Source organism: Oratosquilla oratoria, chromosome 21 (genome assembly GCF_046742065.1).
Source record: "Oratosquilla oratoria isolate Oo_2021 chromosome 21, ASM4674206v1, whole genome shotgun sequence".
Lineage (NCBI taxonomy): Eukaryota > Metazoa > Arthropoda > Malacostraca > Stomatopoda > Squillidae > Oratosquilla > Oratosquilla oratoria.
Window position 1 is genome coordinate 51667682 of NC_134797.1, and position 18234 is coordinate 51685915.

Sequence of the window (18234 nt, forward strand, 5' to 3'; positions counted from 1 at the left end):
GGGATGCCCTCCACTGCAATCCCACACCAGTCACCCACACCCTATCCCCGCCAGAGGCATAAACGTCAAAAGGACCAACTTTGGAGGGCTCTCACCGCCACGCCCTTGGTCTCACGATTCTGCTGTCTACGCTCATGTGCACCCTATCCCCCACTATACGCGTGGCGCAAGTTTGGACCAAATCGCTGACCTTCGGATTTCCCCCCAAAATCCATGGGGGACCCCCTTGGAGATTTTTTGGATTTTGGGCCATTTTGGTCACCTCCACCGATTTACCCGCTATGACACCCACAGGTCCGGCAAGGCCTGGGATGCCCTCCACTGCAATCCCACACCAGTCACCCACACCCTATCCCCGCCAGAGGCATAAACGTCAAAAGGACCAACTTTGGAGGGCTCTCACCGCCACGCCCTTGGTCTCACGATTCTGCTGTCTACGCTCATGTGCACCCTATCCCCCACTATACGCGTGGCGCAAGTTTGGACCAAATCGCTGACCTTCGGATTTCCCCCCAAAATCCATGGGGGACCCCCTTGGAGATTTTTTGGATTTTGGGCCATTTTGGTCACCTCCACCGATTTACCCGCTATGACACCCACAGGTCCGGCAAGGCCTGGGATGCCCTCCACTGCAATCCCACACCAGTCACCCACACCCTATCCCCGCCAGAGGCATAAACGTCAAAAGGACCAACTTTGGAGGGCTCTCACCGCCACGCCCTTGGTCTCACGATTCTGCTGTCTACGCTCATGTGCACCCTATCCCCCACGCTACGCGTGGCGCAAGTTTGGACCAAATCGCTGACCTTCGGATTTCCCCCCAAAATCCATGGGGGACCCCCTTGGAGATTTTTTGGATTTTGGGCCATTTTGGTCACCTCCACCGATTTACCCGCTATGACACCCACAGGTCCGGCAAGGCCTGGGATGCCCTCCACTGCAATCCCACACCAGTCACCCACACCCTATCCCCGCCAGAGGCATAAACGTCAAAAGGACCAACTTTGGAGGGCTCTCACCGCCACGCCCTTGGTCTCACGATTCTGCTGTCTACGCTCATGTGCACCCTATCCCCCACTGTACGCGTGGCGCAAGTTTGGACCAAATCGCTGACCTTCGGATTTCCCCCCAAAATCCATGGGGGACCCCCTTGGAGATTTTTTGGATTTTGGGCCATTTTGGTCACCTCCACCGATTTACCCGCTATGACACCCACAGGTCCGGCAAGGCCTGGGATGCCCTCCACTGCAATCCCACACCAGTCACCCACACCCTATCCCCGCCAGAGGCATAAACGTCAAAAGGACCAACTTTGGAGGGCTCTCACCGCCACGCCCTTGGTCTCACGATTCTGCTGTCTACGCTCATGTGCACCCTATCCCCCACTGTACGCGTGGCGCAAGTTTGGACCAAATCGCTGACCTTCGGATTTCCCCCCAAAATCCATGGGGGACCCCCTTGGAGATTTTTTGGATTTTGGGCCATTTTGGTCACCTCCACCGATTTACCCGCTATGACACCCACAGGTCCGGCAAGGCCTGGGATGCCCTCCACTGCAATCCCACACCAGTCACCCACACCCTATCCCCGCCAGAGGCATAAACGTCAAAAGGACCAACTTTGGAGGGCTCTCACCGCCACGCCCTTGGTCTCACGATTCTGCTGTCTACGCTCATGTGCACCCTATCCCCCACTCTACGCGTGGCGCAAGTTTGGACCAAATCGCTGACCTTCGGATTTCCCCCCAAAATCCATGGGGGACCCCCTTGGAGATTTTTTGGATTTTGGGCCATTTTGGTCACCTCCACCGATTTACCCGCTATGACACCCACAGGTCCGGCAAGGCCTGGGATGCCCTCCACTGCAATCCCACACCAGTCACCCACACCCTATCCCCGCCAGAGGCATAAACGTCAAAAGGACCAACTTTGGAGGGCTCTCACCGCCACGCCCTTGGTCTCACGATTCTGCTGTCTACGCTCATGTGCACCCTATCCCCCACTATACGCGTGGCGCAAGTTTGGACCAAATCGCTGACCTTCGGATTTCCCCCCAAAATCCATGGGGGACCCCCTTGGAGATTTTTTGGATTTTGGGCCATTTTGGTCACCTCCACCGATTTACCCGCTATGACACCCACAGGTCCGGCAAGGCCTGGGATGCCCTCCACTGCAATCCCACACCAGTCACCCACACCCTATCCCCGCCAGAGGCATAAACGTCCAAAGGACCAACTTTGGAGGGCTCTCACCGCCACGCCCTTGGTCTCACGATTCTGCTGTCTACGCTCATGTGCACCCTATCCCCCACTCTACGCGTGGCGCAAGTTTGGACCAAATCGCTGACCTTCGGATTTCCCCCCAAAATCCATGGGGGACCCCCTTGGAGATTTTTTGGATTTTGGGCCATTTTGGTCACCTCCACCGATTTACCCGCTATGACACCCACAGGTCCGGCAAGGCCTGGGATGCCCTCCACTGCAATCCCACACCAGTCACCCACACCCTATCCCCGCCAGAGGCATAAACGTCAAAAGGACCAACTTTGGAGGGCTCTCACCGCCACGCCCTTGGTCTCACGATTCTGCTGTCTACGCTCATGTGCACCCTATCCCCCACTCTACGCGTGGCGCAAGTTTGGACCAAATCGCTGACCTTCGGATTTCCCCCCAAAATCCATGGGGGACCCCCTTGGAGATTTTTTGGATTTTGGGCCATTTTGGTCACCTCCACCGATTTACCCGCTATGACACCCACAGGTCCGGCAAGGCCTGGGATGCCCTCCACTGCAATCCCACACCAGTCACCCACACCCTATCCCCGCCAGAGGCATAAACGTCTAAAGGACCAACTTTGGAGGGCTCTCACCGCCACGCCCTTGGTCTCACGATTCTGCTGTCTACGCTCATGTGCACCCTATCCCCCACTCTACGCGTGGCGCAAGTTTGGACCAAATCGCTGACCTTCGGATTTCCCCCCAAAATCCATGGGGGACCCCCTTGGAGATTTTTTGGATTTTGGGCCATTTTGGTCACCTCCACCGATTTACCCGCTATGACACCCACAGGTCCGGCAAGGCCTGGGATGCCCTCCACTGCAATCCCACACCAGTCACCCACACCCTATCCCCGCCAGAGGCATAAACGTCTAAAGGACCAACTTTGGAGGGCTCTCACCGCCACGCCCTTGGTCTCACGATTCTGCTGTCTACGCTCATGTGCACCCTATCCCCCACTCTACGCGTGGCGCAAGTTTGGACCAAATCGCTGACCTTCGGATTTCCCCCCAAAATCCATGGGGGACCCCCTTGGAGATTTTTTGGATTTTGGGCCATTTTGGTCACCTCCACCGATTTACCCGCTATGACACCCACAGGTCCGGCAAGGCCTGGGATGCCCTCCACTGCAATCCCACACCAGTCACCCACACCCTATCCCCGCCAGAGGCATAAACGTCGAAAGGACCAACTTTGGAGGGCTCTCACCGCCACGCCCTTGGTCTCACGATTCTGCTGTCTACGCTCATGTGCACCCTATCCCCCACTCTACGCGTGGCGCAAGTTTGGACCAAATCGCTGACCTTCGGATTTCCCCCCAAAATCCATGGGGGACCCCCTTGGAGATTTTTTGGATTTTGGGCCATTTTGGTCACCTCCACCGATTTACCCGCTATGACACCCACAGGTCCGGCAAGGCCTGGGATGCCCTCCACTGCAATCCCACACCAGTCACCCACACCCTATCCCCGCCAGAGGCATAAACGTCTAAAGGACCAACTTTGGAGGGCTCTCACCGCCACGCCCTTGGTCTCACGATTCTGCTGTCTACGCTCATGTGCACCCTATCCCCCACTCTACGCGTGGCGCAAGTTTGGACCAAATCGCTGACCTTCGGATTTCCCCCCAAAATCCATGGGGGACCCCCTTGGAGATTTTTTGGATTTTGGGCCATTTTGGTCACCTCCACCGATTTACCCGCTATGACACCCACAGGTCCGGCAAGGCCTGGGATGCCCTCCACTGCAATCCCACACCAGTCACCCACACCCTATCCCCGCCAGAGGCATAAACGTCTAAAGGACCAACTTTGGAGGGCTCTCACCGCCACGCCCTTGGTCTCACGATTCTGCTGTCTACGCTCATGTGCACCCTATCCCCCACTCTACGCGTGGCGCAAGTTTGGACCAAATCGCTGACCTTCGGATTTCCCCCCAAAATCCATGGGGGACCCCCTTGGAGATTTTTTGGATTTTGGGCCATTTTGGTCACCTCCACCGATTTACCCGCTATGACACCCACAGGTCCGGCAAGGCCTGGGATGCCCTCCACTGCAATCCCACACCAGTCACCCACACCCTATCCCCGCCAGAGGCATAAACGTCTAAAGGACCAACTTTGGAGGGCTCTCACCGCCACGCCCTTGGTCTCACGATTCTGCTGTCTACGCTCATGTGCACCCTATCCCCCACTCTACGCGTGGCGCAAGTTTGGACCAAATCGCTGACCTTCGGATTTCCCCCCAAAATCCATGGGGGACCCCCTTGGAGATTTTTTGGATTTTGGGCCATTTTGGTCACCTCCACCGATTTACCCGCTATGACACCCACAGGTCCGGCAAGGCCTGGGATGCCCTCCACTGCAATCCCACACCAGTCACCCACACCCTATCCCCGCCAGAGGCATAAACGTCTAAAGGACCAACTTTGGAGGGCTCTCACCGCCACGCCCTTGGTCTCACGATTCTGCTGTCTACGCTCATGTGCACCCTATCCCCCACTCTACGCGTGGCGCAAGTTTGGACCAAATCGCTGACCTTCGGATTTCCCCCCAAAATCCATGGGGGACCCCCTTGGAGATTTTTTGGATTTTGGGCCATTTTGGTCACCTCCACCGATTTACCCGCTATGACACCCACAGGTCCGGCAAGGCCTGGGATGCCCTCCACTGCAATCCCACACCAGTCACCCACACCCTATCCCCGCCAGAGGCATAAACGTCTAAAGGACCAACTTTGGAGGGCTCTCACCGCCACGCCCTTGGTCTCACGATTCTGCTGTCTACGCTCATGTGCACCCTATCCCCCACTCTACGCGTGGCGCAAGTTTGGACCAAATCGCTGACCTTCGGATTTCCCCCCAAAATCCATGGGGGACCCCCTTGGAGATTTTTTGGATTTTGGGCCATTTTGGTCACCTCCACCGATTTACCCGCTATGACACCCACAGGTCCGGCAAGGCCTGGGATGCCCTCCACTGCAATCCCACACCAGTCACCCACACCCTATCCCCGCCAGAGGCATAAACGTCTAAAGGACCAACTTTGGAGGGCTCTCACCGCCACGCCCTTGGTCTCACGATTCTGCTGTCTACGCTCATGTGCACCCTATCCCCCACTCTACGCGTGGCGCAAGTTTGGACCAAATCGCTGACCTTCGGATTTCCCCCCAAAATCCATGGGGGACCCCCTTGGAGATTTTTTGGATTTTGGGCCATTTTGGTCACCTCCACCGATTTACCCGCTATGACACCCACAGGTCCGGCAAGGCCTGGGATGCCCTCCACTGCAATCCCACACCAGTCACCCACACCCTATCCCCGCCAGAGGCATAAACGTCCAAAGGACCAACTTTGGAGGGCTCTCACCGCCACGCCCTTGGTCTCACGATTCTGCTGTCTACGCTCATGTGCACCCTATCCCCCACTCTACGCGTGGCGCAAGTTTGGACCAAATCGCTGACCTTCGGATTTCCCCCCAAAATCCATGGGGGACCCCCTTGGAGATTTTTTGGATTTTGGGCCATTTTGGTCACCTCCACCGATTTACCCGCTATGACACCCACAGGTCCGGCAAGGCCTGGGATGCCCTCCACTGCAATCCCACACCAGTCACCCACACCCTATCCCCGCCAGAGGCATAAACGTCCAAAGGACCAACTTTGGAGGGCTCTCACCGCCACGCCCTTGGTCTCACGATTCTGCTGTCTACGCTCATGTGCACCCTATCCCCCACTCTACGCGTGGCGCAAGTTTGGACCAAATCGCTGACCTTCGGATTTCCCCCCAAAATCCATGGGGGACCCCCTTGGAGATTTTTTGGATTTTGGGCCATTTTGGTCACCTCCACCGATTTACCCGCTATGACACCCACAGGTCCGGCAAGGCCTGGGATGCCCTCCACTGCAATCCCACACCAGTCACCCACACCCTATCCCCGCCAGAGGCATAAACGTCAAAAGGACCAACTTTGGAGGGCTCTCACCGCCACGCCCTTGGTCTCACGATTCTGCTGTCTACGCTCATGTGCACCCTATCCCCCACTATACGCGTGGCGCAAGTTTGGACCAAATCGCTGACCTTCGGATTTCCCCCCAAAATCCATGGGGGACCCCCTTGGAGATTTTTTGGATTTTGGGCCATTTTGGTCACCTCCACCGATTTACCCGCTATGACACCCACAGGTCCGGCAAGGCCTGGGATGCCCTCCACTGCAATCCCACACCAGTCACCCACACCCTATCCCCGCCAGAGGCATAAACGTCAAAAGGACCAACTTTGGAGGGCTCTCACCGCCACGCCCTTGGTCTCACGATTCTGCTGTCTACGCTCATGTGCACCCTATCCCCCACTCTACGCGTGGCGCAAGTTTGGACCAAATCGCTGACCTTCGGATTTCCCCCCAAAATCCATGGGGGACCCCCTTGGAGATTTTTTGGATTTTGGGCCATTTTGGTCACCTCCACCGATTTACCCGCTATGACACCCACAGGTCCGGCAAGGCCTGGGATGCCCTCCACTGCAATCCCACACCAGTCACCCACACCCTATCCCCGCCAGAGGCATAAACGTCGAAAGGACCAACTTTGGAGGGCTCTCACCGCCACGCCCTTGGTCTCACGATTCTGCTGTCTACGCTCATGTGCACCCTATCCCCCACTCTACGCGTGGCGCAAGTTTGGACCAAATCGCTGACCTTCGGATTTCCCCCCAAAATCCATGGGGGACCCCCTTGGAGATTTTTTGGATTTTGGGCCATTTTGGTCACCTCCACCGATTTACCCGCTATGACACCCACAGGTCCGGCAAGGCCTGGGATGCCCTCCACTGCAATCCCACACCAGTCACCCACACCCTATCCCCGCCAGAGGCATAAACGTCAAAAGGACCAACTTTGGAGGGCTCTCACCGCCACGCCCTTGGTCTCACGATTCTGCTGTCTACGCTCATGTGCACCCTATCCCCCACTCTACGCGTGGCGCAAGTTTGGACCAAATCGCTGACCTTCGGATTTCCCCCCAAAATCCATGGGGGACCCCCTTGGAGATTTTTTGGATTTTGGGCCATTTTGGTCACCTCCACCGATTTACCCGCTATGACACCCACAGGTCCGGCAAGGCCTGGGATGCCCTCCACTGCAATCCCACACCAGTCACCCACACCCTATCCCCGCCAGAGGCATAAACGTCAAAAGGACCAACTTTGGAGGGCTCTCACCGCCACGCCCTTGGTCTCACGATTCTGCTGTCTACGCTCATGTGCACCCTATCCCCCACTATACGCGTGGCGCAAGTTTGGACCAAATCGCTGACCTTCGGATTTCCCCCCAAAATCCATGGGGGACCCCCTTGGAGATTTTTTGGATTTTGGGCCATTTTGGTCACCTCCACCGATTTACCCGCTATGACACCCACAGGTCCGGCAAGGCCTGGGATGCCCTCCACTGCAATCCCACACCAGTCACCCACACCCTATCCCCGCCAGAGGCATAAACGTCAAAAGGACCAACTTTGGAGGGCTCTCACCGCCACGCCCTTGGTCTCACGATTCTGCTGTCTACGCTCATGTGCACCCTATCCCCCACTGGACGCGTGGCGCAAGTTTGGACCAAATCGCTGACCTTCGGATTTCCCCCCAAAATCCATGGGGGACCCCCTTGGAGATTTTTTGGATTTTGGGCCATTTTGGTCACCTCCACCGATTTACCCGCTATGACACCCACAGGTCCGGCAAGGCCTGGGATGCCCTCCACTGCAATCCCACACCAGTCACCCACACCCTATCCCCGCCAGAGGCATAAACGTCGAAAGGACCAACTTTGGAGGGCTCTCACCGCCACGCCCTTGGTCTCACGATTCTGCTGTCTACGCTCATGTGCACCCTATCCCCCACAATACGCGTGGCGCAAGTTTGGACCAAATCGCTGACCTTCGGATTTCCCCCCAAAATCCATGGGGGACCCCCTTGGAGATTTTTTGGATTTTGGGCCATTTTGGTCACCTCCACCGATTTACCCGCTATGACACCCACAGGTCCGGCAAGGCCTGGGATGCCCTCCACTGCAATCCCACACCAGTCACCCACACCCTATCCCCGCCAGAGGCATAAACGTCAAAAGGACCAACTTTGGAGGGCTCTCACCGCCACGCCCTTGGTCTCACGATTCTGCTGTCTACGCTCATGTGCACCCTATCCCCCCCTCTACGCGTGGCGCAAGTTTGGACCAAATCGCTGACCTTCGGATTTCCCCCCAAAATCCATGGGGGACCCCCTTGGAGATTTTTTGGATTTTGGGCCATTTTGGTCACCTCCACCGATTTACCCGCTATGACACCCACAGGTCCGGCAAGGCCTGGGATGCCCTCCACTGCAATCCCACACCAGTCACCCACACCCTATCCCCGCCAGAGGCATAAACGTCTAAAGGACCAACTTTGGAGGGCTCTCACCGCCACGCCCTTGGTCTCACGATTCTGCTGTCTACGCTCATGTGCACCCTATCCCCCACTCTACGCGTGGCGCAAGTTTGGACCAAATCGCTGACCTTCGGATTTCCCCCCAAAATCCATGGGGGACCCCCTTGGAGATTTTTTGGATTTTGGGCCATTTTGGTCACCTCCACCGATTTACCCGCTATGACACCCACAGGTCCGGCAAGGCCTGGGATGCCCTCCACTGCAATCCCACACCAGTCACCCACACCCTATCCCCGCCAGAGGCATAAAAGACGAAAGGACCAACTTTGGAGGGCTCTCACCGCCACGCCCTTGGTCTCACGATTCTGCTGTCTACGCTCATGTGCACCCTATCCCCCAAGGTACGCGTGGCGCAAGTTTGGACCAAATCGCTGACCTTCGGATTTCCCCCCAAAATCCATGGGGGACCCCCTTGGAGATTTTTTGGATTTTGGGCCATTTTGGTCACCTCCACCGATTTACCCGCTATGACACCCACAGGTCCGGCAAGGCCTGGGATGCCCTCCACTGCAATCCCACACCAGTCACCCACACCCTATCCCCGCCAGAGGCATAAACCACGAAACGACCAACTTTGGAGGGCTCTCACCGCCACGCCCTTGGTCTCACGATTCTGCTGTCTACGCTCATGTGCACCCTCTGCACCACTGTACGCGTGGCGCAAGTTTGGACCAAATCGCTGACCTTCGGATTTCCCCCCAAAATCCATGGGGGACCCCCTTGGAGATTTTTTGGATTTTGGGCCATTTTGGTCACCTCCACCGATTTACCCGCTATGACACCCACAGGTCCGGCAAGGCCTGGGATGCCCTCCACTGCAATCCCACACCAGTCACCCACACCCTATCCCCGCCAGAGGCATAAACGTCAAAAGGACCAACTTTGGAGGGCTCTCACCGCCACGCCCTTGGTCTCACGATTCTGCTGTCTACGCTCATGTGCACCCTATCCCCCACTCATCGCGTGGCGCAAGTTTGGACCAAATCGCTGACCTTCGGATTTCCCCCCAAAATCCATGGGGGACCCCCTTGGAGATTTTTTGGATTTTGGGCCATTTTGGTCACCTCCACCGATTTACCCGCTATGACACCCACAGGTCCGGCAAGGCCTGGGATGCCCTCCACTGCAATCCCACACCAGTCACCCACACCCTATCCCCGCCAGAGGCATAAACGTCTAAAGGACCAACTTTGGAGGGCTCTCACCGCCACGCCCTTGGTCTCACGATTCTGCTGTCTACGCTCATGTGCACCCTATCCCCCACTCTAGGCGTGGCGCAAGTTTGGACCAAATCGCTGACCTTCGGATTTCCCCCCAAAATCCATGGGGGACCCCCTTGGAGATTTTTTGGATTTTGGGCCATTTTGGTCACCTCCACCGATTTACCCGCTATGACACCCACAGGTCCGGCAAGGCCTGGGATGCCCTCCACTGCAATCCCACACCAGTCACCCACACCCTATCCCCGCCAGAGGCATAAACGTCAAAAGGACCAACTTTGGAGGGCTCTCACCGCCACGCCCTTGGTCTCACGATTCTGCTGTCTACGCTCATGTGCACCCTATCCCCCACTATACGCGTGGCGCAAGTTTGGACCAAATCGCTGACCTTCGGATTTCCCCCCAAAATCCATGGGGGACCCCCTTGGAGATTTTTTGGATTTTGGGCCATTTTGGTCACCTCCACCGATTTACCCGCTATGACACCCACAGGTCCGGCAAGGCCTGGGATGCCCTCCACTGCAATCCCACACCAGTCACCCACACCCTATCCCCGCCAGAGGCATAAACGTCAAAAGGACCAACTTTGGAGGGCTCTCACCGCCACGCCCTTGGTCTCACGATTCTGCTGTCTACGCTCATGTGCACCCTATCCCCCACTATACGCGTGGCGCAAGTTTGGACCAAATCGCTGACCTTCGGATTTCCCCCCAAAATCCATGGGGGACCCCCTTGGAGATTTTTTGGATTTTGGGCCATTTTGGTCACCTCCACCGATTTACCCGCTATGACACCCACAGGTCCGGCAAGGCCTGGGATGCCCTCCACTGCAATCCCACACCAGTCACCCACACCCTATCCCCGCCAGAGGCATAAACGTCAAAAGGACCAACTTTGGAGGGCTCTCACCGCCACGCCCTTGGTCTCACGATTCTGCTGTCTACGCTCATGTGCACCCTATCCCCCACTATACGCGTGGCGCAAGTTTGGACCAAATCGCTGACCTTCGGATTTCCCCCCAAAATCCATGGGGGACCCCCTTGGAGATTTTTTGGATTTTGGGCCATTTTGGTCACCTCCACCGATTTACCCGCTATGACACCCACAGGTCCGGCAAGGCCTGGGATGCCCTCCACTGCAATCCCACACCAGTCACCCACACCCTATCCCCGCCAGAGGCATAAACGTCAAAAGGACCAACTTTGGAGGGCTCTCACCGCCACGCCCTTGGTCTCACGATTCTGCTGTCTACGCTCATGTGCACCCTATCCCCCCCTATACGCGTGGCGCAAGTTTGGACCAAATCGCTGACCTTCGGATTTCCCCCCAAAATCCATGGGGGACCCCCTTGGAGATTTTTTGGATTTTGGGCCATTTTGGTCACCTCCACCGATTTACCCGCTATGACACCCACAGGTCCGGCAAGGCCTGGGATGCCCTCCACTGCAATCCCACACCAGTCACCCACACCCTATCCCCGCCAGAGGCATAAACGTCAAAAGGACCAACTTTGGAGGGCTCTCACCGCCACGCCCTTGGTCTCACGATTCTGCTGTCTACGCTCATGTGCACCCTATCCCCCACTCTACGCGTGGCGCAAGTTTGGACCAAATCGCTGACCTTCGGATTTCCCCCCAAAATCCATGGGGGACCCCCTTGGAGATTTTTTGGATTTTGGGCCATTTTGGTCACCTCCACCGATTTACCCGCTATGACACCCACAGGTCCGGCAAGGCCTGGGATGCCCTCCACTGCAATCCCACACCAGTCACCCACACCCTATCCCCGCCAGAGGCATAAACGTCGAAAGGACCAACTTTGGCGGGCTCTCACCGCCACGCCCTTGGTCTCACGATTCTGCTGTCTACGCTCATGTGCACCCTATCCCCGACTGTACGCGTGGCGCAAGTTTGGACCAAATCGCTGACCTTCGGATTTCCCCCCAAAATCCATGGGGGACCCCCTTGGAGATTTTTTGGATTTTGGGCCATTTTGGTCACCTCCACCGATTTACCCGCTATGACACCCACAGGTCCGGCAAGGCCTGGGATGCCCTCCACTGCAATCCCACACCAGTCACCCACACCCTATCCCCGCCAGAGGCATAAACGTCGAAAGGACCAACTTTGGAGGGCTCTCACCGCCACGCCCTTGGTCTCACGATTCTGCTGTCTACGCTCATGTGCACCCTACCCCCCACCTTACGCGTGGCGCAAGTTTGGACCAAATCGCTGACCTTCGGATTTCCCCCCAAAATCCATGGGGGACCCCCTTGGAGATTTTTTGGATTTTGGGCCATTTTGGTCACCTCCACCGATTTACCCGCTATGACACCCACAGGTCCGGCAAGGCCTGGGATGCCCTCCACTGCAATCCCACACCAGTCACCCACACCCTATCCCCGCCAGAGGCATAAACGTCAAAAGGACCAACTTTGGAGGGCTCTCACCGCCACGCCCTTGGTCTCACGATTCTGCTGTCTACGCTCATGTGCACCCTATCCCCCACTATACGCGTGGCGCAAGTTTGGACCAAATCGCTGACCTTCGGATTTCCCCCCAAAATCCATGGGGGACCCCCTTGGAGATTTTTTGGATTTTGGGCCATTTTGGTCACCTCCACCGATTTACCCGCTATGACACCCACAGGTCCGGCAAGGCCTGGGATGCCCTCCACTGCAATCCCACACCAGTCACCCACACCCTATCCCCGCCAGAGGCATAAACGTCAAAAGGACCAACTTTGGAGGGCTCTCACCGCCACGCCCTTGGTCTCACGATTCTGCTGTCTACGCTCATGTGCACCCTATCCCCCACTGTACGCGTGGCGCAAGTTTGGACCAAATCGCTGACCTTCGGATTTCCCCCCAAAATCCATGGGGGACCCCCTTGGAGATTTTTTGGATTTTGGGCCATTTTGGTCACCTCCACCGATTTACCCGCTATGACACCCACAGGTCCGGCAAGGCCTGGGATGCCCTCCACTGCAATCCCACACCAGTCACCCACACCCTATCCCCGCCAGAGGCATAAACGTCAAAAGGACCAACTTTGGAGGGCTCTCACCGCCACGCCCTTGGTCTCACGATTCTGCTGTCTACGCTCATGTGCACCCTATCCCCCACTATACGCGTGGCGCAAGTTTGGACCAAATCGCTGACCTTCGGATTTCCCCCCAAAATCCATGGGGGACCCCCTTGGAGATTTTTTGGATTTTGGGCCATTTTGGTCACCTCCACCGATTTACCCGCTATGACACCCACAGGTCCGGCAAGGCCTGGGATGCCCTCCACTGCAATCCCACACCAGTCACCCACACCCTATCCCCGCCAGAGGCATAAACGTCAAAAGGACCAACTTTGGAGGGCTCTCACCGCCACGCCCTTGGTCTCACGATTCTGCTGTCTACGCTCATGTGCACCCTATCCCCCACTCTACGCGTGGCGCAAGTTTGGACCAAATCGCTGACCTTCGGATTTCCCCCCAAAATCCATGGGGGACCCCCTTGGAGATTTTTTGGATTTTGGGCCATTTTGGTCACCTCCACCGATTTACCCGCTATGACACCCACAGGTCCGGCAAGGCCTGGGATGCCCTCCACTGCAATCCCACACCAGTCACCCACACCCTATCCCCGCCAGAGGCATAAACGTCAAAAGGACCAACTTTGGAGGGCTCTCACCGCCACGCCCTTGGTCTCACGATTCTGCTGTCTACGCTCATGTGCACCCTATCCCCCAGTGTACGCGTGGCGCAAGTTTGGACCAAATCGCTGACCTTCGGATTTCCCCCCAAAATCCATGGGGGACCCCCTTGGAGATTTTTTGGATTTTGGGCCATTTTGGTCACCTCCACCGATTTACCCGCTATGACACCCACAGGTCCGGCAAGGCCTGGGATGCCCTCCACTGCAATCCCACACCAGTCACCCACACCCTATCCCCGCCAGAGGCATAAACGTCAAAAGGACCAACTTTGGAGGGCTCTCACCGCCACGCCCTTGGTCTCACGATTCTGCTGTCTACGCTCATGTGCACCCTATCCCCCACTGTACGCGTGGCGCAAGTTTGGACCAAATCGCTGACCTTCGGATTTCCCCCCAAAATCCATGGGGGACCCCCTTGGAGATTTTTTGGATTTTGGGCCATTTTGGTCACCTCCACCGATTTACCCGCTATGACACCCACAGGTCCGGCAAGGCCTGGGATGCCCTCCACTGCAATCCCACACCAGTCACCCACACCCTATCCCCGCCAGAGGCATAAACGTCAAAAGTACCAACTTTGGCGGGCTCTCACCGCCACGCCCTTGGTCTCACGATTCTGCTGTCTACGCTCATGTGCACCCTATCCCCCACTATACGCGTGGCGCAAGTTTGGACCAAATCGCTGACCTTCGGATTTCCCCCCAAAATCCATGGGGGACCCCCTTGGAGATTTTTTGGATTTTGGGCCATTTTGGTCACCTCCACCGATTTACCCGCTATGACACCCACAGGTCCGGCAAGGCCTGGGATGCCCTCCACTGCAATCCCACACCAGTCACCCACACCCTATCCCCGCCAGAGGCATAAACGTCAAAAGGACCAACTTTGGAGGGCTCTCACCGCCACGCCCTTGGTCTCACGATTCTGCTGTCTACGCTCATGTGCACCCTATCCCCCACTATACGCGTGGCGCAAGTTTGGACCAAATCGCTGACCTTCGGATTTCCCCCCAAAATCCATGGGGGACCCCCTTGGAGATTTTTTGGATTTTGGGCCATTTTGGTCACCTCCACCGATTTACCCGCTATGACACCCACAGGTCCGGCAAGGCCTGGGATGCCCTCCACTGCAATCCCACACCAGTCACCCACACCCTATCCCCGCCAGAGGCATAAACGTCAAAAGGACCAACTTTGGAGGGCTCTCACCGCCACGCCCTTGGTCTCACGATTCTGCTGTCTACGCTCATGTGCACCCTATCCCCCACTGTTCGCGTGGCGCAAGTTTGGACCAAATCGCTGACCTTCGGATTTCCCCCCAAAATCCATGGGGGACCCCCTTGGAGATTTTTTGGATTTTGGGCCATTTTGGTCACCTCCACCGATTTACCCGCTATGACACCCACAGGTCCGGCAAGGCCTGGGATGCCCTCCACTGCAATCCCACACCAGTCACCCACACCCTATCCCCGCCAGAGGCATAAACGTCCAAAGGACCAACTTTGGAGGGCTCTCACCGCCACGCCCTTGGTCTCACGATTCTGCTGTCTACGCTCATGTGCACCCTCTCCCCCACTCTCCGCGTGGCGCAAGTTTGGACCAAATCGCTGACCTTCGGATTTCCCCCCAAAATCCATGGGGGACCCCCTTGGAGATTTTTTGGATTTTGGGCCATTTTGGTCACCTCCACCGATTTACCCGCTATGACACCCACAGGTCCGGCAAGGCCTGGGATGCCCTCCACTGCAATCCCACACCAGTCACCCACACCCTATCCCCGCCAGAGGCATAAACGTCAAAAGGACCAACTTTGGAGGGCTCTCACCGCCACGCCCTTGGTCTCACGATTCTGCTGTCTACGCTCATGTGCACCCTATCCCCCACTATACGCGTGGCGCAAGTTTGGACCAAATCGCTGACCTTCGGATTTCCCCCCAAAATCCATGGGGGACCCCCTTGGAGATTTTTTGGATTTTGGGCCATTTTGGTCACCTCCACCGATTTACCCGCTATGACACCCACAGGTCCGGCAAGGCCTGGGATGCCCTCCACTGCAATCCCACACCAGTCACCCACACCCTATCCCCGCCAGAGGCATAAACGTCAAAAGGACCAACTTTGGAGGGCTCTCACCGCCACGCCCTTGGTCTCACGATTCTGCTGTCTACGCTCATGTGCACCCTATCCCCCACTATACGCGTGGCGCAAGTTTGGACCAAATCGCTGACCTTCGGATTTCCCCCCAAAATCCATGGGGGACCCCCTTGGAGATTTTTTGGATTTTGGGCCATTTTGGTCACCTCCACCGATTTACCCGCTATGACACCCACAGGTCCGGCAAGGCCTGGGATGCCCTCCACTGCAATCCCACACCAGTCACCCACACCCTATCCCCGCCAGAGGCATAAACGTCAAAAGGACCAACTTTGGAGGGCTCTCACCGCCACGCCCTTGGTCTCACGATTCTGCTGTCTACGCTCATGTGCACCCTATCCCCCACCCTACGCGTGGCGCAAGTTTGGACCAAATCGCTGACCTTCGGATTTCCCCCCAAAATCCATGGGGGACCCCCTTGGAGATTTTTTGGATTTTGGGCCATTTTGGTCACCTCCACCGATTTACCCGCTATGACACCCACAGGTCCGGCAAGGCCTGGGATGCCCTCCACTGCAATCCCACACCAGTCACCCACACCCTATCCCCGCCAGAGGCATAAACGTCGAAAGGACCAACTTTGGAGGGCTCTCACCGCCACGCCCTTGGTCTCACGATTCTGCTGTCTACGCTCATGTGCACCCTATCCCCCACTGTGCGCGTGGCGCAAGTTTGGACCAAATCGCTGACCTTCGGATTTCCCCCCAAAATCCATGGGGGACCCCCTTGGAGATTTTTTGGATTTTGGGCCATTTTGGTCACCTCCACCGATTTACCCGCTATGACACCCACAGGTCCGGCAAGGCCTGGGATGCCCTCCACTGCAATCCCACACCAGTCACCCACACCCTATCCCCGCCAGAGGCATAAACGTCAAAAGGACCAACTTTGGAGGGCTCTCACCGCCACGCCCTTGGTCTCACGATTCTGCTGTCTACGCTCATGTGCACCCTATCCCCCACGCGACGCGTGGCGCAAGTTTGGACCAAATCGCTGACCTTCGGATTTCCCCCCAAAATCCATGGGGGACCCCCTTGGAGATTTTTTGGATTTTGGGCCATTTTGGTCACCTCCACCGATTTACCCGCTATGACACCCACAGGTCCGGCAAGGCCTGGGATGCCCTCCACTGCAATCCCACACCAGTCACCCACACCCTATCCCCGCCAGAGGCATAAACGTCAAAAGGACCAACTTTGGAGGGCTCTCACCGCCACGCCCTTGGTCTCACGATTCTGCTGTCTACGCTCATGTGCACCCTATCCCCCACTCCACGCGTGGCGCAAGTTTGGACCAAATCGCTGACCTTCGGATTTCCCCCCAAAATCCATGGGGGACCCCCTTGGAGATTTTTTGGATTTTGGGCCATTTTGGTCACCTCCACCGATTTACCCGCTATGACACCCACAGGTCCGGCAAGGCCTGGGATGCCCTCCACTGCAATCCCACACCAGTCACCCACACCCTATCCCCGCCAGAGGCATAAACGTCAAAAGGACCAACTTTGGAGGGCTCTCACCGCCACGCCCTTGGTCTCACGATTCTGCTGTCTACGCTCATGTGCACCCTATCCCCCACTGTACGCGTGGCGCAAGTTTGGACCAAATCGCTGACCTTCGGATTTCCCCCCAAAATCCATGGGGGACCCCCTTGGAGATTTTTTGGATTTTGGGCCATTTTGGTCACCTCCACCGATTTACCCGCTATGACACCCACAGGTCCGGCAAGGCCTGGGATGCCCTCCACTGCAATCCCACACCAGTCACCCACACCCTATCCCCGCCAGAGGCATAAACGTCAAAAGGACCAACTTTGGAGGGCTCTCACCGCCACGCCCTTGGTCTCACGATTCTGCTGTCTACGCTCATGTGCACCCTATCCCCCTCTGTACGCGTGGCGCAAGTTTGGACCAAATCGCTGACCTTCGGATTTCCCCCCAAAATCCATGGGGGACCCCCTTGGAGATTTTTTGGATTTTGGGCCATTTTGGTCACCTCCACCGATTTACCCGCTATGACACCCACAGGTCCGGCAAGGCCTGGGATGCCCTCCACTGCAATCCCACACCAGTCACCCACACCCTATCCCCGCCAGAGGCATAAACGTCAAAAGGACCAACTTTGGAGGGCTCTCACCGCCACGCCCTTGGTCTCACGATTCTGCTGTCTACGCTCATGTGCACCCTATCCCCCACTATACGCGTGGCGCAAGTTTGGACCAAATCGCTGACCTTCGGATTTCCCCCCAAAATCCATGGGGGACCCCCTTGGAGATTTTTTGGATTTTGGGCCATTTTGGTCACCTCCACCGATTTACCCGCTATGACACCCACAGGTCCGGCAAGGCCTGGGATGCCCTCCACTGCAATCCCACACCAGTCACCCACACCCTATCCCCGCCAGAGGCATAA